This window comes from Ranitomeya variabilis, chromosome 4, assembly GCF_051348905.1.
Source record: "Ranitomeya variabilis isolate aRanVar5 chromosome 4, aRanVar5.hap1, whole genome shotgun sequence".
NCBI lineage: Eukaryota > Metazoa > Chordata > Amphibia > Anura > Dendrobatidae > Ranitomeya > Ranitomeya variabilis.
The window spans coordinates 457678527-457703350 of NC_135235.1; the positions used below are offsets into that span (position 1 = coordinate 457678527).

The window sequence follows — 24824 nt, forward strand, 5'->3', positions numbered from 1 at the left end:
GTCAGACTTGTGCAAAGTGTACCAAATCTATTAAGAGGCGCATGCCATTTAATCTATTTGATACATCTTTAGGCTGTCCATGCTCCGGAAAATGAAATCTATGTCAGCCATAAACTAGCCCAGATTTCAGCTTTAATTTACCCCAGTTTTCTAACATACATTAGAGTAAAGTCAAAGTTGCCCACACTTTTACTAAGCCATACCTACTTTTTTATAAAGTTAGACTTTTTTGCAGAAGGGCGAAAACTCATAACATTTTCCCACCAATTTTTTAATGCCTTAAAACTGGCTTAAGTGGAGGGTTAAATACCATCATCCTATAGATGTGTCAAAGCATGGCACTCCCTCGAAATCACAACAAAATATGGCATTCCCTGGACACATCTTGGTTCTATATGGACACAATAAAACACTATAAAGATCTAAAGGTGAACAGTGTTAGTATCATTAGGCATTCTTTATCTCTATGTAAAAACTTAAAGCAGTATGCCAGTGCTGTTTGGATTTTAGTAGGCACTCTAATTAAAAAGCAAAATAAATGAACTGAGGTTTAAGTTGGTATACATGCAGCTTATAGAAGCATGTTGAAACTGGCCATTAAACCGACAGTATCTAAGAGAAATAAAATGAATATATACCATGTATAAACTAAATAAGTACAAAGTAATAGTGCATATACAAGTATATAAAATAGGATACGTAGTGAACACTAATTTTGGAGTAAAAGCCATCACACCAGAGACAAGGTGACCCTAATCGGGATGTGTGTTACCATGTGTCAGAAATGACTTCAGTGTGAATAAGGGCAGACAAAGGACCATGTCCCAAATTCTGGACACCCAGCCTTGGGAAGCTATATTTATGTAACACCCAGCACAAAGAAGGGATGCCACGCCATAACTTGCACAGAGTGCGAGAATCCAAAGAAAAACTGAAAGAAATGAACAAACAAACTGGAGTTTAAATTGGTAGACATACAGGATATAAAATAGTGAGGTAAACAACAAAAGTTCGGGTTAGTGATGAGGGACCCCGTAGATGATAGGGGTTTGCCAGATTTGGCCGAACTAGAGTTAAAGTTCAGTTCGGATCCAAACTTGATCCCAAACCTGAACCCAATAGAATTCAAAGGGGACCCAAACTTTGGTGCTTTAAAATGTCTGTAAAAAAGATCATAGACCAAGGGGCTGCAAAAGGAAGTTAAATGGGGGTAATAGCAGGACAATTGCCCTGCAAACAAATGTTGATGGGAAAATGGCTTAAGATTAGAGAATTAAAAAAAAAGAGAAAGTTATAATTCTGAACAAGGAGGCAGAGGTCCAAGGGCAACAGGAGGTTAAGGTGGCAGTGTAGGAGGTAGCCAACACTGTTTTGGCCTAGGCCAGTTTATACCCCGGGGTATAGTTTGGCCTAGGCCAGATTATACCCCATCCGGGTCAGAATATATCCCAGCTGCTGTAGATCAGATTTTTCACGTTTTTGAGAACCATTGAGTAATATACTTAATAATGGGGCCCCAGTCAGTGCACAGGGGTCCCAGGCAGCACACAGGTGCAACAGGCACCATACAGGGGCCCCTGGCAGTACACAGGGGCCCCAGGCAGCACATAGGGGGGCAGAGACAGTGCACCAGGCCCCAGACTGCCAGACAGTGCACAGCGGCCCAGGCAGCACATAGGGGCCCAAGGCAGCGCACAGAGACCCAGGCAGTGCACAGGTGGCAGAGACAATGCTCAGGGGGAAGAGACAGCTCACAAGGGGAGAGGAGACAGCGCACAGGTCCCCTGTGCGCTGTCTCTGCCCCCTGTGTGCTGTCTAGGACCCCTGTGCACTGTCTGGGACCTCTGTATGCTGTTTGGGACTCCCTGTGCAATGTCTGGGGACCCATTCTTGAGTATATCACTCAATCTTGTGTGATGTCTGGGGCCCCTGTGTGATGTCTGGGGCCCCTGTGTGATGTCTGGGGCCCCTGAGTGAAGTTTGGGGCCCCTATGCGATGTCTGGGACCCCTGTTACATGTCTGGGGCCCCTTGCACTGTCTGGGGTCCCATGCATCGTCTCTGCCCCTTGTGTGCTGCCAGGGGCCCCTGTATGCTGCCTGGGACCCCGTGTGCTGCCTGGGGCCCTGTGCGCTGTCTGTCTTGGGCCTCATGCGCTGTCCTGGCCCCATGTGCGCTGCCTGGGGCCCCGTTGGCTGTCTACGCTCCCCCATGTGCTGCCTGGGGCCTTGTTTGCTGTCTCTGCCCCATGTGCTGCCTGGGGCCCCTGTGTGCTGCCTGGGGCCTCATGTGCTGCCTTGGGCCCTGTGCACTGCCTGGAGCCCCTGTGTGCTACCTCAGGCCCTGTGTGCTGCCTGGGACCCCATTCACTGTCTCTGCCTCCCCGTATGCTGCCTGGGACCCAGTTCACTGTCTCTGCCCCGTGTGCTGCCTGGGGCCGAGTTCACTGTCTCTGCCCCGCTGTGTGCTGCTTGGGGCCCCGTTCGCTGCCTGTGACCCCATTCGCTGTCTCTGCCCCTTGTGTGCTGCCTGAGGCCCTGTATGCTGCTCAGACCCTGTGTAGGATGCTAGCAGGTGCGTAGGATGCAGTGACACACAGGCAGAGCAAGGGTTAACAGGAATTTTATGTAACTCAATAATAAATCAAGCAGGGGGTATTATTATAAAGGTAACAACAATTCAACTTATCAGTCTGTGGGCCTTGGTAGAAGGTGGCTTGAAGATCCCTCGGTGGCACCACAGGTGGCTAGAGAAGTCTCCAATCCGGTCCCACAGAAAGGTGATGTACTGGCTCCTTGCGGTGAAGAAGCCTCTGGGTCCTTCAGCACGTGGTCTCCTGGACCAGGCACAAGATGTTGCAGAGGTGTTGGACCACAGCACAGCGGAGGTAGCTAGCAGATTAGCAGACAACGCCGCAGAAGTAGTATACAGTCCAGCAGCGGTCAGGGCCACAGGGATAGGCCGGTGCTCAGTAGACACCGCAGTGATAGGACTGGGCGATGCCTCTGCGGTAGTGAGCTGAACGATACTCTGAAGTCCGTACTGGTCACTGTACGGTATGGGCATCTCTCTGGGCTCTGTGTCGTTGCCCAGGATGGCACTGCTAACTGAGTCAGAAGGCACTGAAAGCTGGCGTGGGTAAGTCAAGAGGGACTCAACTGTATCTGTGCTCTCATGCTGATTCCCTGCCAAAAGCCCCATCTTCTCGCGCACACCGCTATTTAAGTCAGACCCGCCCCATCAGTCTGGTGTACTAAACTGCTCCAGTCAGAAATCTCTTCCCCCCGGAATAATGGTGACAGCCCTGACAGTTCCAGCCCAGACACGCAGGAGGGACCTTTTTCCTGGCTCTCCTCCCTACACTCATTCACTGTCTCTGCCCCCGTGTACTGCCTGGGGCCCCATTATTGGGTATATCACTCAATGGTTCTCAAAAGCCTGAAAAATCTGATCTACAGCATCTGGGGTATATTCTGACCCAGAGGGGTATAATCTGGCCTAGGCCAATACCCGGGGTATAATCTGGCCTAGGCCACTTTAACCCTGGGTATATTCTGGGCTGGTGGTTAATCTGGCTTGTTACACCGGTCTGAGAGTACGAACACCAAGGAAAAAGCCATTCCTAAATCTTAAACAGAGAAGTAAGATAATTTCCTGGGTCAAAGATCACCTTAGCTGGACAACTGAAGATTGAAGGAAGGTAATCTGGGGCGATGAAACGAAAATATAAATTTTTGGTAGTGACAGAGTGCGTTATGATTGGAGAAGGCCAAAGGAAGACTGTCTTCCAGAGTGTATGACAGCTACAATGAAACATCCTGAGAGCGTTTTGATATGGGGCTGTATGTCCTGGCATGGAAATGGGAGAATACAAGTCCTTGAGGGAACTGTAAATGCTTTGAAATTTATTCATTATGTCCCTGAACCAAAGCTCATCCCATTTATTTCTGACCTTGGCAAGGAACAGACCGAAATTATTTTTCAACAGGATGGAGGATCATGTCACACTGCAAGGCAATGTCTAAAATGGTTGGAAAGCAAACAAATTACTGTACTTTAATGGCCATGACACAGTCCTGATCTGAACCCTATCGAAAATATGTGGTCAAGATAAAAGCGATTGGTTTCTAGTAAGCAACCGTGCAACAAACAGGCATTGATTCCAGCTGTTATCAGTTCCTGGTGAAGTGACCGAGGGCAAGGTCGCCCATGTATATCCATGAACTGGCCCAGCAAAACTTCCACACTCAGATTCCATTTTAACAAACGTATCTTTACTGTTATACATTTTCCTTAACACAGCGGTACACAATAATAGACAATACAAAATATGCCTATTCACAGAGATAACGTGTAATAACAAACTGTCCCTCACTTTCCCTATCCACACGTTACCAGTTCCTTTGCTCCAGGAGGTTATCTTCCCACGTCGCAGGCCTGTCTGTCACAACAGGGATTAAACAAAACTCCGTCTCTCAGGTCCAGACTGTAGTCCTTGGGGTTCAACAGGTAAGGGTGGAATGTTTGGCCTCTCAACAGAGGACCCGCTTACAGTTCATGGGCTCCAGGATCTGTGAAGATGTCACCGCTGAGTGCTCCGCAGTGTGGGAGCTGGGAACAATCTGGATGTCAGCTTCCAAGAGAGAGAGGTCATCCAGGCAATCTTCTATATCGCATCTACAGGAGGACGCCAGCACACACAGACTTCTCTCTGCACCGAAAAGTTTCCCGGGCTCTCTCTTTTTCCCTCCCCTTCCTGTTCACATGACACAACAGGGGGAAGTTTTGCCAATACAGTTTGTTTCTCTGTAATCACATTCGGCATAGGTATAACTTCTGGCCACACGGGGGCAGTGTCTGTCACAGATTCTATGTCAATGATAATAGAACAGTCACAGCCGGCCAGCTCACTACACTGGTACCATGTTATAACCACAGAGGACCAGAGGAGTCTTGTATCAATGCCAAGGAGATGCAAAGCTGTTATCAATGCTAAAGGGTACCCTGCATGCTACTAAAGAAAGAACACATAGGGATAGCATGAAATTAACATATTAGGGTGTGATGTTTTGATTCAGCCATTCCGCTTTCTTATAGAAGTAATGAGATATTTTGTATTATGGTAAACTTTTTTCTATGTACAGGTGTTCTAATCTACCTTAGACTACTTGTGGCATTATTGTCACAAGCACTTTGTATGATTGCATGCTGCAAACTTTAAAAAATGACAAAAATTTGAAGTGTAGTCACAATTTTGACCACTAATATACTAGTGTATATAAATAAATGTATATATATATATATATATATATATATATAATTCTATTTATATAGCGCCAACATATTCCGCAGCACTTTACAAATTATAGAGGGGACTTGTGCATACAATAGACATTACAGCATAACAAAAATAACAATTCAAAATAGATACCAAGAGGAGTGAGGGCCCTGCTCGCAAGCTTACCAACTATGAGGAAAAAGGGGGGACATGAGAGATGGATGGTAACAATTGCTTTGGTTGTTCAGACCAGCTATAGTGTAAGGCTTGGGTGCTCATGTAACGCTGCATGAACCATTTAACAGCCTAAGTATGTAACAGTACAGACACAGAGGCTATTGACTGCATAAAGTGTATGAGAACATGATGCGAGGAACCTGATTATGGTTTAAGTTTTTTGAATGGGCCACACAGGGATAGTTAGGTTAATGCGTTGAGGCGGTAGGCCAATCTGAACAAATGCTTTTTAGGGCACGCTTAAAACTTTGAGGATTGGGGATTAATCGTACTAACCTGGGTAGTGCATTCCAAAGAATTGGCGAAGCACGTGAAGAGTCTTGGAGACGGGAGTGGGAGGTTCTGATTATTGAGGATGCTAACCTCAGGTCATTATAAAAACTGTTGGAGGAAAATAGCGCAATAGGGTTTTATCCGAAATTAAGCAGTAAATGCAAGGTAAAAGCACTCACCAGATGTAGCTTAAGACAAGAATTGGAAAGATTCGCTGCCGCAGATCCACAGATCCACGAGGGGCCGGCCGTTGAGAATACAATGTAGGAGAACGTGGTTAAATTCTGCGCTGCTGAATCATATAGTCCAAAAGTATTATTAAAAGTGGTCTTTATTCAACGTGTTTCTGAGTTTCAAAGAACTCCTTCATCAGGAGTTACCACATAAGAATTATATATATATATATATATATATATATATATATATATATATATATATACTGTATATACACTCACCGGCCACTTTATTAGGTACACCTGTCCAACTTCTTGTTAACACTTAATTTCTAATCAGCCAATCACATGGCGGCAACTCAGTGCATTTAGGCATGTAGACATGGTCAAGACAATCTCCTGCAGTTCAAACCGAGCATCAGTATGGGGAAGAAAGGTGATTTGAGTGCCTTTGAACGTGGCATGGTTGTTGGTGCCAGAAGGGCTGGTCTGAGTATTTCAGAAACTGCTGATCTACTGGGATTTTCACGCACAACCATCTCTAGGGTTTACAGAGAATGGTCCGAAAAAGAAAAAAAATCCAGTGAGCGGCAGTTGTGTGGGCGGAAATGCCTTGTTGATGCCAGAGGTCAGAGGAGAATGGGCAGACTGGTTCGAGCTGATAGAAAGGCAACAGTGACTCAAATCGCCACCCGTTACAACCAAGGTAGGCCTAAGAGCATCTATGAACGCACAGTGCGTCGAACTTTGAGGCAGATGGGCTACAGCAGCAGAAGACCACACCGGGTACCACTCCTTTCAGCTAAGAACAGGAAACTGAGGCTACAATTTGTACAAGCTCATCGAAATTGGACAGTAGAAGATTGGAAAAACGTTGCTTGGTCTGATGAGTCTCGATTTCTGCTGCGACATTCGGATGGTAGGGTCAGAATTTGGCGTAAACAACATGAAAGCATGGATCCATCCTGCCTTGTATGGAGCATCTTTGGGATGTGCAGCCGACAAATCTGCGGCAACTGTGTGATGCCATCATGTCAATATGGACCAAAATCTCTGAGGAATGCTTCCAGCACCTTGTTGAATCTATGCCACGAAGAATTGAGGCAGTTCTGAAGGCAAAAGGGGGTCCAACCCGTTACTAGCATGGTGTACCTAATAAAGTGGCCGGTGAGTGCATATATATAGTATATATATATACTAGATTGTGGCCCGATTCTAACGCATTGGGTATTCTAGAATATGCATGTCCCCATAGTACATGGACAATGATGATTCCAGAATTCGCGGCAGACTGTGTCCGTCGCTGATTGGTCGAGGGAACCTTTATGACATCATCGTCACCATGGCAACCATTATGACATCTACGTCGATGCTGTGCCCATCGCTGATTGGTCGAGGCGAATTCGCGGCAGACTGTGCCCGTCGCTGATTGGTCGAGGCAACCTTTATGACATCATCGTCGCCATGCTGTGCCCGTCGCTGATTGGTCGAGGCCTCCTCATCAATGAGATTTGTGGCTGAACCACTATCAACAAAAACAGTAATTGGCAGCTCACTGCCAGCGATAAAAACCTTAGCAGGGAGCATGTATTGAGAAACCACCATGGAGGATATACATAAGCTCAGATTGGCCTCCTATGGTCCATATTGGTCCTATTGGTAACTGGCCCATTGTCTCCTCAGATTGTATGTATTGAGACATGGCTTGAGCCATAGACATATACCAGGGCCCATAATACTATATGGAGGACTATGGAGTGTGTATTATACTATATGGATGACTATGAACTGTGCAGTATATTATACAGAGGACTATGGGGGTGCATTATAAGGACTATGGGAGTGCATTATACTTCTTATATGGGTCCCCATTTCTGTGGAAGCTCCTGATGAGTATAATGGTCTATTTTCTTTTATACATTACATAACGGGGGACAAATATATACCAGGATGGATACAGGATAGTTACGCCACTGAGGTCACACTATACAACTTTGCAATAAAGCTATAGTGTGCAAAATTAATAGGGAAAATGTGAATTTTGATGGAAAATATTTTGGATTGGTGGGGGGGCCCATTTGAAAGTTCACACCGGGGCCCATAATTTTGTAGTTATGCCACTGTGTGTCTAACCATTTGTGCGAACACATGCACGTTTTGCAGGGCTCTGACAGTGCTCCTCCTGTTCCTCCTTGCACAAAGGTGGACTGTTGTGAATTCCGTTCTTGGGCTCCCTCTGGTGGTTTCTAGTGGAACTTACCAGCTGCATTCACTAATCGGTTCCCTGGTCTTGTTATTTAACTGGGCTCTTGTCTGTAGTCAATGCCAGCTGTCAATGTTCCTCCTGTGGACTCAGTCCTTTCCTGGAAGTGCTCTGTTGGCCAGTTCATTTCAGCTTAAGATAAGTCTGCTAGTTTTTGGGGTATTTCCCTGCTTATGATCTTCAGTTCAAGTTAATGTTATGAACCCTTAAAAAATTTCCTTCAGACCAGATTATATTAAATAAAATATATTTTTTATTAAAAATAAATTGCAATCACAAAAAACATCACCAAAACGTATGGAAATTTTTATTATTATTAAAATTGTATAATCTACAACAGATATTTATTTATTAAGAATATAAAACATACAACTATAGATAATATGTATCTCCTCCAATTGAGGTTTACTTAGGGATAGATAAAATATATATATATAAAAGTCCCGTATGTGCAAGACAGGGCAAGTCCAAACTGATCAGTATAATCAACATAAAAATATATATAATGCAGCAAATAATAATTTAATAATATAATATGTGATAAAAATCAGACAAATAAATTTGTGAATAATATGTGTGTATATCCATATATACACACACACACACACCTGTTGTGTGCAGCAAAATAAATCAATTCATAATAAAGTGCAATAGTGCAATAAAAAATAAATTGCATACAAAACAACCAGTGTGTCCACAAAAGTTGTGAGCCAAAAACAAAAAACAAATAATTATATATTACCCAGTAAAAGCGCTGCCAAATGTGCCAAAATATATTATGAATACTGACCAGTTAGGAGTACCACTGCCCTGCACACACCACTCCAACGCCGTTTCACTCACTGCTTCATCAGGGAGTGATGTGAGTGGGGTAGGAGGGCTATTTATATAGCTTTGTAGCAGCTGCAGCTAAATTAATTAGGGGATGTCATGATTACATGGCGCCGAAGTAACGCACGCTGCCGCCGCCACTATGTCTGGAACCTGGAAGTGCGTTCCCAAGAGCGTCATATGACGCCGTTGACAACACACATCCCTAGGAACCAACCACAGAGCAGGAGCGGCGCACGCGCACATCGGCGCACAACAACCCCGCAGCCATCATAAACCAGGGCACCAAACAAAGCCGATTTCAGCAGAAATCAATCATTGATTGCACAATATTAAACCATAAGTCATAATAATAAATGTAAAATCTATAAAATGATGTTATAAAATGAATATATAAACATAATTTATAAACAAACAAATAATTAATTACATGCAAAACACGCCTAATTATATGCATAATGTGACCACCAAATGTGACCAAAAAATCATTAGGAATATATTGTGGCACACATACATGACCAAAACTACATACATAAATGCCCATGTATACTGCTTATCCACAAACACATCACAGATGCACACACATGCCTGAACACATATACACACACACACACACATGAGAAAAAAAAAAAAAAAAACCTTAAAAAATGTTTTTTTGCTTTTTAAATTTTTTTCAATTAAATTCTTTTTTTAAATTTTGGTGCTTGCTTCGGCAGCACATATACTAAAATTGGAACGATACAGAGAAGATTAGGATGGCCCCTGCACAAGGATGACACGCAAATTCACGAAAAAAATGTAAAAAGCAAAAAAACTAAAAAAAACATTTTTTAAGGTTTTTTTTTTTTTTTTTTTTTTTCTCATGTGTGTGTGTGTGTATATGTGTTCAGGCATGTGTGTGCATCTGTGATGTGTTTGTGGATAAGCAGTATACATGGGCATTTATGTATGTAGTTTTGGTCATGTATGTGTGCCACAATATATTCCTAATGATTTTTTGGTCACATTTGGTGGTCACATTAAGCATATAATTATGCGTGTTTTGCATGTAATTAATTATTTGTTTGTTTATAAATTATGTTTATATATTCATTTTATAACATCATTTTATAGATTTTACATTTATTATTATGACTTATGGTTTAATATTGTGCAATTAATGATTGATTTCTGCTGAAATCGGCTTTGTTTGGTGCCCTGGTTTATGATGGCTGCGGGGTTGTTGTGCGCCGATGTGCGCGTGCGCCGCTCCTGCTCTGTGGTTGGTTCCTAGGGATGTGTGTTGTCAACGGCGTCATATGACGCTCTTGGGAACGCACTTCCGGGTTCCGGACATAGTGGCGGCGGTGGCAGCGTGCGTTACTTCGGCGCCATGTAATCATGACATCCCCTAATTAATTTAGCTGCAGCTGCTACAAAGCTATATAAATAGCCCTCCTACCCCACTCACATCACTCCCTGATGAAGCAGTGAGCAAAACGGCGTTGGAGTGGTGTGTGCAGGGCAGTGGTAATCCTAACTGGTCAGTATTCATAATATATTTTGGCACATTTGGCAGCGCTTTTACTGGGTAATATATAATTATTTGTTTTTTGTTTTTGGCTCACAACTTTTGTGGACACACTGGTTGTTTTGTATGCAATTTATTTTTTATTGCACTATTGCACTTTATTATGAATTGATTTATTTTGCTGCACACAACAGGTGTGTGTGTGTGTGTATATATGGATATACACACATATTATTCACAAATTTATTTGACTGATTTTTATCACATATTATATTGTTAAATTATTATTTGCTGCATTATATATATTTTTATGTTGATTATACTGATCAGTTTGGACTTGCCCTGTCTTGCACATACGGGATTTTTATATATATATTTTTTTATCTATCCCTAAGTAAACCTCAATTGGAGGAGATACATATTATCTATAGTTGTATGTTTTATATTCTTAATAAATAAATATCTGTTGTAGATTATACAATTTTAATAATAATAAAAATTTCCATACGTTTGGTGATGTTTTTTGTGATTGCAATTTATTTTTAATAAAAAATATATTTTATTTAATATAATCTGGTCTGAAGGAAATTTTTTAAGGGTTCATGTCTATAGTGTTTTTCCTCAGTTTATAAAAATTATTATCTCTGGTGTTTCTTTCTATATAGGTTGTTGTTTTCAAGTTAATGTTATGTCTTTTTGTCCAGCTTGCCAGTATGAATTATTGCGGCTAGTGGGAAGCTCTGGGGTAGCAAATTTGCCCCTCCACACCGTGAGTCGGTGTGGAGGTTATTTTTTGTAAATTCTGCGTGGATATTTAGTTTTTTATACTGACCGCACAGTAGCCTTTTCTATCTCTGTCTATTTAGATAGTTTTGGCCTCCTTTGCTAAAATCTAGTTTCATTTCTGAGTTCGTCATTTCCCTCTCCACTCACCGTCAATATTTGTGGGGGGCTATCTTTCCTTTGGGGGTTTCTCTGAGGCGAGATAGTTTTCCGTTTCCATCTTCAGGGGTAGTTAGCTCTTAGGCTGTGAAGAGGCGTCTAGGCAGAGATAGGAACGCTCCACGGCTATTTCTAGTGTTGGTGTTAGGTGTAGGGCTTGAGGTCAGTAAAGTTACCACCTCCTCAGAGCTTGTACTTGATTGGTTTTACCCACCAGGTCATCTCAGCACTGCTTCGTACCCATCAGGTCATAACAGTGGAGGTAGCGGTCCTGCTACTGGGTTGTTGCCCTCCTACGGCAAACTCCACATCTCCTGATGTACTGGCCTGTCTCCTGGTTGCACATCCAGCCTCAGGACACTACTCTGACAGACACAGCAAACCTTCTTGCGAAACAACTAAAATTATGTCTTACTAGATGGTGACCCAATTCTAACACATCGGGTCTTCTAGAATATGTATGCGTAGTATATTGCACAGCCACACAGTACATTGCGCAGCCCACGCACTACATTGTGCAGCCCACGCAGTACATTGCGCAGCCCACGCAGTACATTGCTGTTGTGAATTCTGCTCTTGGGTTCCCTCCGGTGGGTGTTGATGGTAGTGCAGTTGCCTCTGGGTTGCAATCCTGGGCAGGTGTTTCTGCTGATTGCAGCTCTGACTGGGCTATTTAGGTGTGCAGGATCCATTAGCCCTTGCCAGTTGTCCATTGTTCTTGGAGGTGTTACATCTCTGTCTGGTTCCTCCTGCTCTGCTGCCAATTCAGCTAAGATAAGTTTCTGTTTTTGTCTCTGCAGTACACATTCTGTGTGCTACACAATTCAGTGCAATTCATTGTGTTTATTTTTCCAGCTTAGACTGCTGTCTGTCCTGGAAATCCCGCGTCTCTGCAATCAGCGACGGGCACAGCATGGCGACGATGATGTCATAATGGAAATCCCGCATCTCTGATTGGTTGAGGCTGCAAGGCCTCAACCAATCAGCGATGGGCACAGTATTGACGTAGATGTCATAATGGCGACGATGTCATAATGGCGACGATGAGGTCAAAACCGGACATTTTCTGCAAGAAATCCACATGCGTTTTTTGGGTTTTTTTTCTGGATTTTTCCAGAGGTTCCCAATGCAATAATATAGTGGGAAATCCGCAAAAAAATCCACAAAATTAATGAACATGCTGCGTTTTTTACCGCGATGCGTTTTTTTTCGTGGAAAAAATGCATCGTATGCACAAAAATTGCGGAATGCATTCTAAATGATGGGATATGGCATATGTATGTGTTTTTATGCATTTTTATTGCGTTTTTATAGTGAAAAAAACTACTTTTGGACCACCTGTATATATACATATATATATATATATATATATATATATATATATATATACAGTGTCTTGCGAAAGCATTCGGCTCCCTGGAACTTTTCAACTTTTTCCCACAAAACATGCTTCAAACATAAAGATACCAAATGTATATTTTTGGTGAAGAATCTACAACAAGTGGAACACAATTGTGAAGTTGAACGTAATTTATTGGTTATTTTAAATTTTTTGTGGAAATTCAAAAACTGAAAAGTGGGGCGTGCAATATTATTCGGCCCCTTTACTATCAGTGCAGCAAACTCACTCCAGATATTTATTGTGGATTTCTGAATGATCGAATGTTATCCTAAATGCCTAATGATGATAAACATAATCCACCTGTGTGTAATCAAGTCTCCGTATAAATACACCTGCTCTGTGATAGTCTCAGGGTTCTGTTTGAAGCACAGAGAACATTATGAAGACCAAGGAACACAACAGGCAGGTCCGTGATACTGTTGTGGAGAAGTTTAAAGCCAGATTTGGATACACAATGATTTCCAAAATGTTAAACATCCCAAGGAGCACTGTGCAAGCTATCATATTGAAATGGAAGGAGTATCATGCCACTGCAAATCTACAAAGACCCGGCCATCCCTCTAAACTTTCATCTCAAACAAGGAGAAGACTGATCAGAGATGCAGCCAAGAATCCCATGATCACTCTGTATGAACTGCAGAGTTCTACAGCTGAGGTCGCACAGTCTTTCTATAGGACAATAATCAGTCGTGCACTACACAAATCTGGCCTTTATGGAAAAGAGGCAAGAAGAAAGCCATTTCTCAAAGATATCCATAAAATGTGTCGTTTACAGTTTGCAACAAGCCACTTGGGAGACAAACCAAACATGTGGAAGAAAGTGCTCTGGTCAGATGAAACCAAAATCTAACTTTTTGTCAACAATGCCAAATGATATGTTTGGCGTAAAGGCAACACAGCTCATCACCCTGAACACACCATCCCCACTGTCAAACATGGTGGTGGCAGCATCATGGTTTGGGCCTGCTTTTCTTCAGGAGGGACAGGGAAGATGGTTAAAATTGATGGGAAGATGGATGGAGCCAAATACAGGACCATTCTTGAAGAAAACCTGTTGAAGTCTGCAAAAAAAACCTCAGACTGGGACAGAGATTTGTCTTCCAACAAGACAATGATCCAAACATAAAGCAAAATCTACATTGGAATGGTTCACAAATAAACATATCCAGGTGTTAGAATGGCCCAGTCAAAGTCCAGACAAAGTCCAAGTCATTCCAATTGAGAATCTGTGGAAAGAGCTGAAAACCGCTGTTCACAAATGATCTCCATCAAACCTCACTGAGCTCGAGCTGTTTGCCAAGGAAGAATGGGCAAGAATTTTAGTCTCTCGATGTACACAACTGATAGAGAAATACCCCAAGCAACTTGCAGCTGTAATCGCAGCAAAAGGTTGCACAATAAAGTATTTAGTTAAAGGGGCCGAATAATATTGCACGCCCCACTTTTCAGTTTTTGAATTTCTACAAGAATTTAAGATAACCAATAAGTTTCGTTCAACTTCACAAATGTGTTCCACTTGTTGTTGATTCTTCACCAAAAATTTATATTTGATATCTTTATGTTTGAAGCATGATATGTGGGAAAAGGTTGTAAAGTTCCAGGGAGCCGAATACTTTCGCAAGGCACTGTATATCATCTAGACACATTAAAGAAACAGATGAAGTTATGTACACATGATGGCAAGAATTGTATTCACATGTGGCATAGACGTCTAGGACACAGACATCCTGAGAATATAATGGCATTACGAAAGAAGAATTTGACAAAAGACCTATTGATATCTGTTTGCTCAATTACAGTAAAATGTTAATGTTGTATAAAATCTAAAGCTACAAGAGTATCTATACCTAAAGAGAGTGAGACAAAAAGCACAAGACCACTTGACTTGGTACGAAACAACACATAATATTAACTTTAACAACATAGAATAACAAACTAGGAAGGAGCAGAGGGTATGGGGACTGGAAAAAATATAGAAGGGCAGGCATATTGTATTTACTTGGGGACACTCAGTCCCCATATCCTCCAGTCATCCCCAGCCATCAGTCCCTAGAACAAACAAAAGAAATTGTATAAATTATGTGAACACATTAAAAGAATCAAAATACATGTACACTATTTAGATAACACCAGAAAGGGTCTAATAGGGACAAGATTCACATTTTTGTAAATTATATTCTATATTAAGACCCCTAGATCGCAACGTGTCAAAGGTAGAGATCCATTTCAATACTTTCCTTTTGAGCATTTTCACTTTTTTGCCACCTCTCCTTTGCATAGGGACTCCATCTATCACTCTAAACCTCAGTTGATTTTACAGAATGCCTACATTCACAAAAATGTTTCAGCATCAGCAAATCAAGCAGTTTTGTTCAAATCGTACTTTTATGTTTGCTTATCCATGCTCTAATTTCCATAGTTGTTTCCCCACCGTACATTGAACCACAGGGGCATGTAATCAAATAAATCATGAAACTAGATGAACAGGTGTACCTGTCCTTTATCCAAAATTTATTTCTCGTTTCAACATATTCTGTTGTGAGTTCTGCTTTTGGGCTCCCTCCGGTGGTTGTAGGTGGTAATGCAGTTGTCCCTGAGTTGCAGTCCTGGTCAGGTGTATCTGCTGATTGCAGTTCTGACTGAGGTATTTAGGCGTGCAGGATTCATTAGTCCTTGCCAGTTGTCCATGGTTGTTGGGAGGTTTTGGTCCTGGTTTGGTTCCTTCTGCCTTCTGCCAAATAAGCAAAGATAAGTGTCTGGTTTTGTTTCTGTGGCACACATGCTGTGTGCTTAATAATTCTGTGCTATTCAGTGTTTTTTGTCCAGCTTAGATTGTGTCAGTATTTTCTCAGTCTTGTTGGATTCTCTGGAGTGGTAGATATACATTCCATGTCTTTAGTTAGATTGTGGAACTTTTTGTATTATCTGCTGTGGATATTTTTGGAAGGGTTTTAATACTGACCACTTAGTATTCTGTCCTATCTTTCCCTATTTAGCTAGAGTGGCCTCTTTTGCTGAATCTTGTTTTCTGCCTGCGTGTGTCTTTCCTCTCCTACTCACAGTCAATATTCGTGGGGGGCTGCCTATCCTTTGGGGTTCTGCTCTGAGGCAAGGTAGTATTCCTATTTCCATCTATAGGGGTATTTAGTCCTCTGGCTGTGTCGAGGTGTCTAGGGTTTGTTAGGCACACCCCACAGCTACTTCTAGTTGCGGTGTAAGTTCAGGTTTTGCGGTCAGTACAGTTTCCACCTACTCCAGAGAAAGTTCATGCGGCTCGAAAGTCACCAGATCATAACAGTACAACTGGCCAACTATGAGTTAAATGCATCTCAGAAGACGGGAAGAAAGGTGTTGAGTCATTTTTTTTTTCTGCAGTTTGCTTTGCCTTTTCTTCCCTCTTTTTCTCTGGGTGGCTAAGGAGTCTTGTCTTAGCATGGATGTTCAGGAATTAGCTTCTCGTGTAGACCAGCTTGCTGCTACAGTACAGGGAATTTCTGATTATATTGTTCAGACTCCTGTTTTAGAGCCGAAGATTCCTACTCCTGATTTGTTTTTTGGTGACAGGTCCAAATTTTTGAGATTTAAAAACAACTGTAAACTGTTTTTTGCTTTGAGACCTCGATCCTCTGGGGATTCTATTCAGCAGGTTAAAATCGTCATTTCCCTGCTGCCTGGTGATCCACAGGATTGGCATTTTCCCTGGAATCTGGGAATCCGGCTTTGCTTAATGTAGATTCCTTTTTTCAGGCTTTAGGACTATTATATGATGAACCTAATTCTGTGGATCAAGCGGAGAAGACCTTGTTGGCCCTATCTCAGGGTCAAGAGGCGGCAGAATTGTATTGTCAGAAATTTAGAAAATGGTCTGTGTTGACTAAATGGAATGATGATGCTTTGGCTGCAATTTTCAGAAAGGGGCTTTCTGAATCCGTTAAAGATGTTATGGTGGGGTTTCACACGCCTGTCGGTCTGAGTGATTCTATGTCTTTGGCCATTCAGATTGATCGGCGCTTGCGGGAGCGCAGAACTGTGCACGCTGTGGCGTTGTCCTCAGAGCAGAGTCCTGAGCCAATGCAGTGTGATAGGATTCTGTCTAGGACAGAACATCAAGGACTCAGATGTCAGAATAGGTTGTGTTATTATTGTGGCGATGCTTCTCATGTCATTTCAGTCTGCCCTAAGCGGACAAAGAGGATCGCTAGTTCATTTACCATCAGTACTGTACAACCTAAATTTCTGTTATTGGTGTCCTTGATCTGCTCATTGTCATCATTTTCTGTTTTGGCGTTTGTAGATTCAGGCGCCGCTTTGAACTTAATGGACCTTGAGTTTGCCAGGCTTTGTGGTTTCCCCTTGCAGCCTTTGCAGAACCTTATTCCTTTAAGGGGCATTGATGCTACACCTTTGGCTAAAAATAAGCCCCAGTTGTGGACACAGGTGACCATGCGCATGGCGCCAGCCCATCAGGAAGATTGTCGATTTCTGGTATTGCATAATTTACATGATGCTATCGTGTTGGGTTTTCCGTGGTTGCAGGTACATAATCCTGTGTTGGATTGGAAGTCTATGTCTGTGACTAGTTGGGGTTGTCAGGGGGTTCATAATGATGTTCCTCTAATGTCCATCTCCTCTTCTTCCTCTTCCGAAATTCCAGAGTTTTTGTCTGATTTTCAGGATGTATTCGATGAGCCCAAGTCCAGTTCTCTTCCACCGCACAGGGACTGTGATTATGCTATTGATTTGATTCCAGGCTGTAAGTTTCCTAAGGGCCGACTCTTCAACCTGTCTGTGCCTGAACATACCGCTATGCGGAGTTATGTTAAGGAGTCTTTGGAGAAAGGGTATATTCGGCCATCTTCTTCACCGATGGGAGCGGGATTTTTTTTTGTTGCTAAGAAGGATGGCTCCTTGAGACCCTGTATTGATTATCGCCTCTTGAATAAGATCACGGTCAAGTTTCAATACCCTTTACCTTTGCTTTCCGATTTGTTTGCTAGGATTAAGGGGGCTAGTTGGTTTACGAAGATTGACTTTCGGGGGGCGTATAATCTTGTTCGTATTAAGCAGGGTGATGAATGGAAAACTGCGTTCAATACGCCCGAAGGCCGTTTTGAATACCTTGTGATGCCGTTCAGGCTCACTAATGCTCCATCTGTTTTTCAATCTTTCATGCATGATATCTTCCAGACTTATATTGATAAATTCTTGATTGTATATTTGGACGATATTTTGATTTTTTATGATGATTGGGAGTCTCATGTGGAACAGGTCAGGATAGTGTTTCAGATCCTTCGTGACAATGCTTTGTTTGTGAAGGGGTCTAAGTGTCTCTTTGGGGTGCAGGTTTCTTTTTTGGGTTTTATTTTTTCTCCTTCATATATTGAGATGGATCTGGTTAAGGTTCAGGCCATTCATGATTGGATTCAACCCACGTCCGTAAAGAGCCTTCAGTAATGTTGGGGTTTTGCAAATTTTTATCGCCGTTTCATTGCTAACTTTTCCAGCGTGGTTAAACCCTTAACCGATTTGACGAAGAAAGGCACTGATGTGGCGATTTGGTCCTCTGCGGCTGTTTCTGCCTTTCAGGAGCTTAAACGTCGACTTACTTCTGCTTCGGTGTTGCGCCAACTGGATGTTTCTCTTCCGTTTCAGGTTGAGATTGACGCTTCTGAGATTGGCGTAGGGGCCGTTTTGTCCCAGAGGGATCATGTTGGTTCCTTGATGAAACCGTGTGCATTCTTTTCCTGTACATTTTCGCCTGCTGAACGCAATTATGATGTCGGCAATCGGGAGTTGTTGGCTATGAAGTGGGCATTTGAGGAGTGGCGACATTGGCTTGAGGGAGCTAAGCACCATATTGTGGTTTTGACCGATCATAAGAATTTGATTTACCTCGATTCTGCCAAACGGCTGAATCCTAGACAGGCTCGGTGGTCCTTGTTTTTTTCCCGTTTTGATTTTGTGGTCTCGTATCTTCCGGGTTCCAAGAATATTAAGGCTGATGCCCTTTCTAGGACTTTTTTGCCTGATTCTCCTGAGGTCCTTGAACCGGTTGGCATTCTGAAAGAAGGGGTGGTTCTTTCTGCTATTTCCCCTGATTTACAACGGGTTCTTTAGGAATTTCAGGCTGACAGACCTGATCGTTGTCCAGTGGGGAAACTGTTTGTTCCTGACAGATGGACTAGTAGAGTGATTTCTGAGGTTCACTGTTCTGTGTTGGCTGGTCATCCTGGTATTTTTGGTACCAGAGACTTGGTTGGTAGGTCCTTTTGGTGGCCTTCTTTATCACGTGAGGTGCGTTCTTTTGTGCAGTCCTGTGGGACTTGTGCGTGGGCCAAGCCTTGTTGTTCCCATGCTAGTGGGTTACTTTTGCCATTGCCGGTCCCTGAGAGGCCCTGGACGCATATTTCTATGGATTTTATTTCTGATCTTCCGGTCTCCCAGAGGATGTCGGTTATCTGGGTTGTTTGTGACCAGTTTTCTAAGATGGTTCATTTGGTGCCTTTGCCTAAATTGCCTTCCTCTTCAGATTTAGTTTCGTTGTTTTTTCAGCATGTGGTTCGTTTGCATGGTATTCCGGAGAATATTGTGTCTGACAGAGGTTCCCAGTTTGTTTCTAGGTTTTGGCGGGCCTTTTGTGCTAGGCTGGGCATTGATTTATCTTTTTCCTCTGCATTTCATCCTCAGACAAATGGCCAAACCAAGCGAACTAATCAGACCTTGGAAACTTATTTGAGATGCTTTGTGTCTGCTGATCAGGATGATTGGGTGGCCTTTTTGCCATTGGCCGAGTTTGCCTTTAATAATATGGCTAGTTCGGCTACTTTGGTTTCGCCTTTTTTTGTAGTTTTGGTTTTCATCCTCGTTTTTCTTCTGGGCAGGTTGAGCCTTCTGACTGTCCTGGTGTGGATTTGGTGGTTGACAGGTTGTAGCAGATTTGGGCTCATGTGGTGGACAATTTGGTGTTGTCTCAGGAGGAGGCTCAACGTTTTGCTAACTGTCGTCGGTGTATTGGTTCCCGGCTTCAGGTTGGGGATCTGGTCTGGTTGTCTTCCTGTCATGTTCCTATGAAGGTTTCTTCTCCTAAGTTTAAGCCTCGGTTTATTGGTCCTTATAGGATTTCTGGGATTATTAATCCGGTGTCTTTTCGATTGGCGCTTCCGGCCTCTTTTGCTATCCATAATGTCTTCCATAGATCTTTATTGCGGAAATATGTGATACCCGTTGTTCCCTCTGTTGATCCTCCGGCCCCTGTGTTGGTTGATGGGGAGTTGGAGAATGTGGTTGTGAAGATTTTGGATTCTCGTTTTTCGAGGCGGAGGCTTCAGTATCTTGTCAAATGGAAGAGTTATGGCCAGGAGGATAATTCTTGGGTTTTTGCCTCTGATGTCCATGCTGCTGATTTTGCTAATGCTTTTTATTTGGCTCGTCCTGATCGGCCTGGGGGCTCTGGTGAGGGTTCGGTGACCCCTCCTCAAGGGGGGGATACTGTTGTGAATTCTGCTTTTGGGCTCACTCCGGTGGTTGTAGGTGGTAATGCAGTTGTCCCTGAGTTGCAGTACTGGTCAGGTGTATCTGCTGATTGCAGTTCTGACTGGGGTATTTAGGCGTGCAGGATTCATTAGTCCTTGCCAGTTGTCCATGGTTGTTGGGAGGTTTTGGTCCTGGTTTGGTTCCTTCTGCCTTCTGCCAAATAAGCAAAGATAAGTGTCTGGTTTTGTTTCTGTGGCACACATGCTGTGTGCTTAATAATTATGTGCTATTCAGTCTTTTTTGTCCAGCTTATATTGTGTCAGTATTTTCTCAGTCTTGTTAGATTCTCTGGAGTGGCAGGTATACATTCCATGTCTTCAGTTAGATTGTGGAACTTTTTGAATTATCTGCTGTGGATATTTTTGGAAGGGTTTTAATACTGACCGCTTAGTATTCTATCCTATCTTTCCCTATTTAGCTAGAGTGGCCTCTTTTGCTGAATCCTGTTTTCTGCCTGCTTGTGTCTGTCCTCTCATACTCACAGTCAATATTCGTGGGGGGCTGCCTATCATTTGGGGTTCTGCTCTGAGGCAAGGTAGTATTCCTATTTCCATCTATAGGGGTATTTAGTCCTCCGGCTGTGTCGAGGTGTCTAGGGTTTGTTAGGCACACCCCACGGCTACTTCTAGTTGCGGTGTTAGTTCAGGTTTTGCAGTCAGTACAGTTTCCACCTACTCCAGAGAAAGTTCATGCGGCTCCAAAGTCACCAGATCATAACAATATTCCCACAACACGCGAAGCAAGACAAGGAAATTTCCTTGTTTGGTAGGGCATAATGTCCTTTGTGTGGAAACTTTACAAGTCACTACATCCGATTTTACAAGTTTGTCTCTTAGGTTAGAGCTACGTCTATAGGAGAGAATAGGACAAAATGCAAATTCGGCGATATATGGCAGACCACTATGTAAAAGATTCAAATGCTTATTTAATATTTTACTAATCAATCCCCTAGTTGAACAAAAAGTGCAAACAAAAGGAATCCGCTTGACAGTCGCTTTTCTCCATTTTTGACATATCTCATCTTGTGTCATATCAACTATCCTTTCTCTATACCGTGAGATATCCCTCCTGAGGAAGAACTTGTTATGATCCGGTGACCTTGGAGCCGCATGAGACTTTCTCTGGAGTAGGTGGAACCTGTACTGACCTCAAACCCTAAACTGACACCGCAACTAGAAGTAGCCGTGGGGTGTACCTAACACATCCTAGACACCTCGACACAGCCGGAGGACTAAATACCCCTATAGATGGAAATGGGAATTCTATCTTGCCTCAGAGCAGAACCCCAAAGGATAGGCAGCCCCCCACAAATATTGACTGTGAGTATTAGAGGAAAGACACACACAGGCAGAAAACAGGATTTAGCAAAATAGGCCACTCCAGCTAAATAGAAAAGGATAGGACAGAATACTAAGCGGTCAGTATTAAAACCCTAAAAATATCCACAGCAGATAATACAAAAATTCCACCATCTAACTAAAGACATGGAATGTATATCTGCATTTCCTGAGAATCCAACTTGACTGGAAAAATCCAAACACAGTCTAAGCTGGACAAGAAAAAACAATGAAAAGCACTGAATTGTAAAGCACACAGCATGTGTGCTGCAGAAACAATAACCGGACACTTATCTTTGCTGATTTGGCAGCAGGGCAGGAGGAACCAGACAGAGATGCAAAACCTCCAAGAACAATGGACAACTGGCAATGACTAATGAATCCTGCACACCTAAATAGCCCAGTCAGAGCTGCAATCAGCAGGGACACCTGCCCAGGATTGCAACCCAGGGATAACTGCATTACCACCAACAACCACCGGAGGGAACCCAAGAGTAGAATTCACAACAGAACTTCAGCAGCATAAGGATCAGTCATGCACAATCTGGGGCCATGTCCGAGCCTGATAGCGCCAACTCCACGGCCCAGAAACCTTTTTCATGCTCAATAGATGTATACAACGAGACTACATCAAATGACGCCAGTACCGTAGTTGTAGTATCCTTAATTCCACCGATCTTGGTCAAAAAATCATTAATATCCTTAATAAAGGAGCAAGCTGATATTGCAAAACATAGTAGTTCTTTGTCCAGAAAAATCACTACATTACTGAATAACGAACCACTCCCTGACACTATGAGGTATCCAGGGGGGTTCCACAGATCTTTATGAATTTTAGGTAGGGTATATAGTAATGGTATCACAGGAGTTTCAACCAAAAGGTATTCGGACAGCTTGAGGTCAATGAGTCTACATAACAAGAAGTCATTGATCAAAAGCTGTAAATCTTTAAAAAACAGGCAGTAGGGTCACTAGATAATTTAGTGTATACAGACTCATCAGCCAATTGGTTAAAGATTTCGGCCTTGTATTTATTCATATCCATAACAACCGCTGCCCCGCCTTTATCCGTTGGCTTAATTGTAATGGCAGTTTTGTTGGATAGATCAGTCAAGGCTCGTTGCTCATCATTTGTAAGATTGCATCCTCTCGATACCCGGAATTATTTCTCAAATGTTTCACATCTCTCTACAAGCTGTAAATATGATTCCACAAAATGATTTTCAGATGGTGGCTGAAAATGACTTTTGTTATATAGGCCCACCTCTTGGAGAGTAAATCCTGTGTGACCAGGTTCACTACGTACTCCCTGTTTATCAGAAAAATGAGAGGTTAGCCGTAACATTCTAAAAAAATATATAGATCACATTCAAGTCCAAACCAGTCAGGGGAATTTGTGGGGCAAAATGACAGTCCCTTTTCTAACACATCATGTTCCACATTAGATAATTCAAATGATGATATATTTACAGCAGTCTTTTGTTGTTTAGTTGCCCTTCCCTTTCCCCTCCATATTCCGGGTTCTCATTGGAGTGCTGCGCATGATCCTCTACTCCAAAGCTGTACCTCCTCCTTCTGTGTTTCCTGCCACCCCAGAGGACCCTTCTCTGGATGATGTTTTGGCCAGCTTATCTTTGCCTAAAAAATTGGAAGATGTAGTTGTCCCCATACTGGAGTCATCTGTAGAGTCAGATTCAGCTGTGGTGAAGCCAAATATCTGGTAGTTTTTCTCCTGTGGTCTTCATTGTCTCTGTTGTTGAGTACACTTATCCTTCCTGCTATTTGAAAAGTGTTGAAAACCATTATGCCAAGAAAAACACGGCCTGTATTATAGTCCTCTGCATCACGGAACCATTTAGTCCTTTTTGTTGTTTCAATATCCCCACAACATTTCAGGAGATTTCCTTCCAATTGGGTCTTACATGCTTCTAAATCCTGTGTTGTCAGCTGAGCTGTCAATTGTTGTTCCAAATCAATAATATTCTTCTTAATGAACTCCATCTCCACACGCAGGAACTCAATGTTGAGGAACATGATATCAAAAGAAAACTTGTTAGTAATCTATTCAAATTTACTGAAAAACTGTGCATTATCAGACAATAAAGTCAGCCGCAGGTGCGGAAGCAGACCACGTGGTATCCTGCGTGCCTTATAATATTCAGGAAGTGTCAAGACATGTAGCTCAAAGGATATGAGTTTCCTCTTTTCATTCTCATATTTTTTCCTGAGTATGTCACTAGTAGGCTTGTTTAAAAATGTGTTGTCCATTTGAGTGCATGACAGAATCCGAATGTCATCATCATCATCAGTTTAAGAAAAGGTAGTAGCGGTATCCAGTTCACCCACCTCTGGATTAGTGTTAGAATTCATTGTCCAAATCCTGTGCACGCCAGCCAGGGTCCCAATAGTCCAAAGAAAAAAGCAGCTGACAGCACATCAGATGAGAAATAAGATCCACTCTCCAAGTCCACAGACCCAATTGGACATAATAACTCCAAGGAAAAATGAGAAACAGCATCCAATCCAGGTGAAAAAATAGAAAAACGTTGTTCCACCATCATACAACAAATGGCAGCCTTAGGCCAGTCTCACACATCCAGATAATTCCGGTACCGGAAAAGCGGTACCGGAGTTATCCGTGTCTGTGTGTCCATGAGCTCACGTGGCACACCAGTGTGGCACACAGGCGGCAGCCGTGTGCCGCCCGTGTGTCGACTGAGTACCACACGGACCGTGCAGGAGACAGCGCTACAGTAAGCGCTGTCCCCCCAGCGTGTGGTGCTGAAGCCGCAATTCATTTCTTCTCCCCAACAGCGTTCGCTGGAGAGAAGGAATGAAAAATCAATTTTTTTAATTATTTTTGTGTTTATAATAAAGATCCTTGTCCCCTGCCGCCTCCCACCCCCTGAGCGCCCGCCTGCTTGCATTAAAATACTCACCCAGCTCCCTCGATGCTTCCTGTCAGTGCCGCAGCTTGTCCTGTGTGAGCGGTCACGTGGTGGCGCTCATTTCAGTGATGAATATGCGGCTCCAACCCTATGGGAGA

The 24824-nt window shown here is 42.9% G+C and overlaps 1 non-coding gene across 1 annotated transcript; it reads left to right on the forward strand.

Annotated features, from left to right (window-relative positions):
* The first annotated feature begins 9754 nt into the window (after positions 1-9754).
* On the forward strand, positions 9755-9861 carry LOC143770837 (U6 spliceosomal RNA). Its single transcript, XR_013214750.1, has one exon. It is a non-coding gene; the product is annotated as a U6 spliceosomal RNA (small nuclear RNA).
* Positions 9862-24824: the final 14963 nt, after the last annotated feature.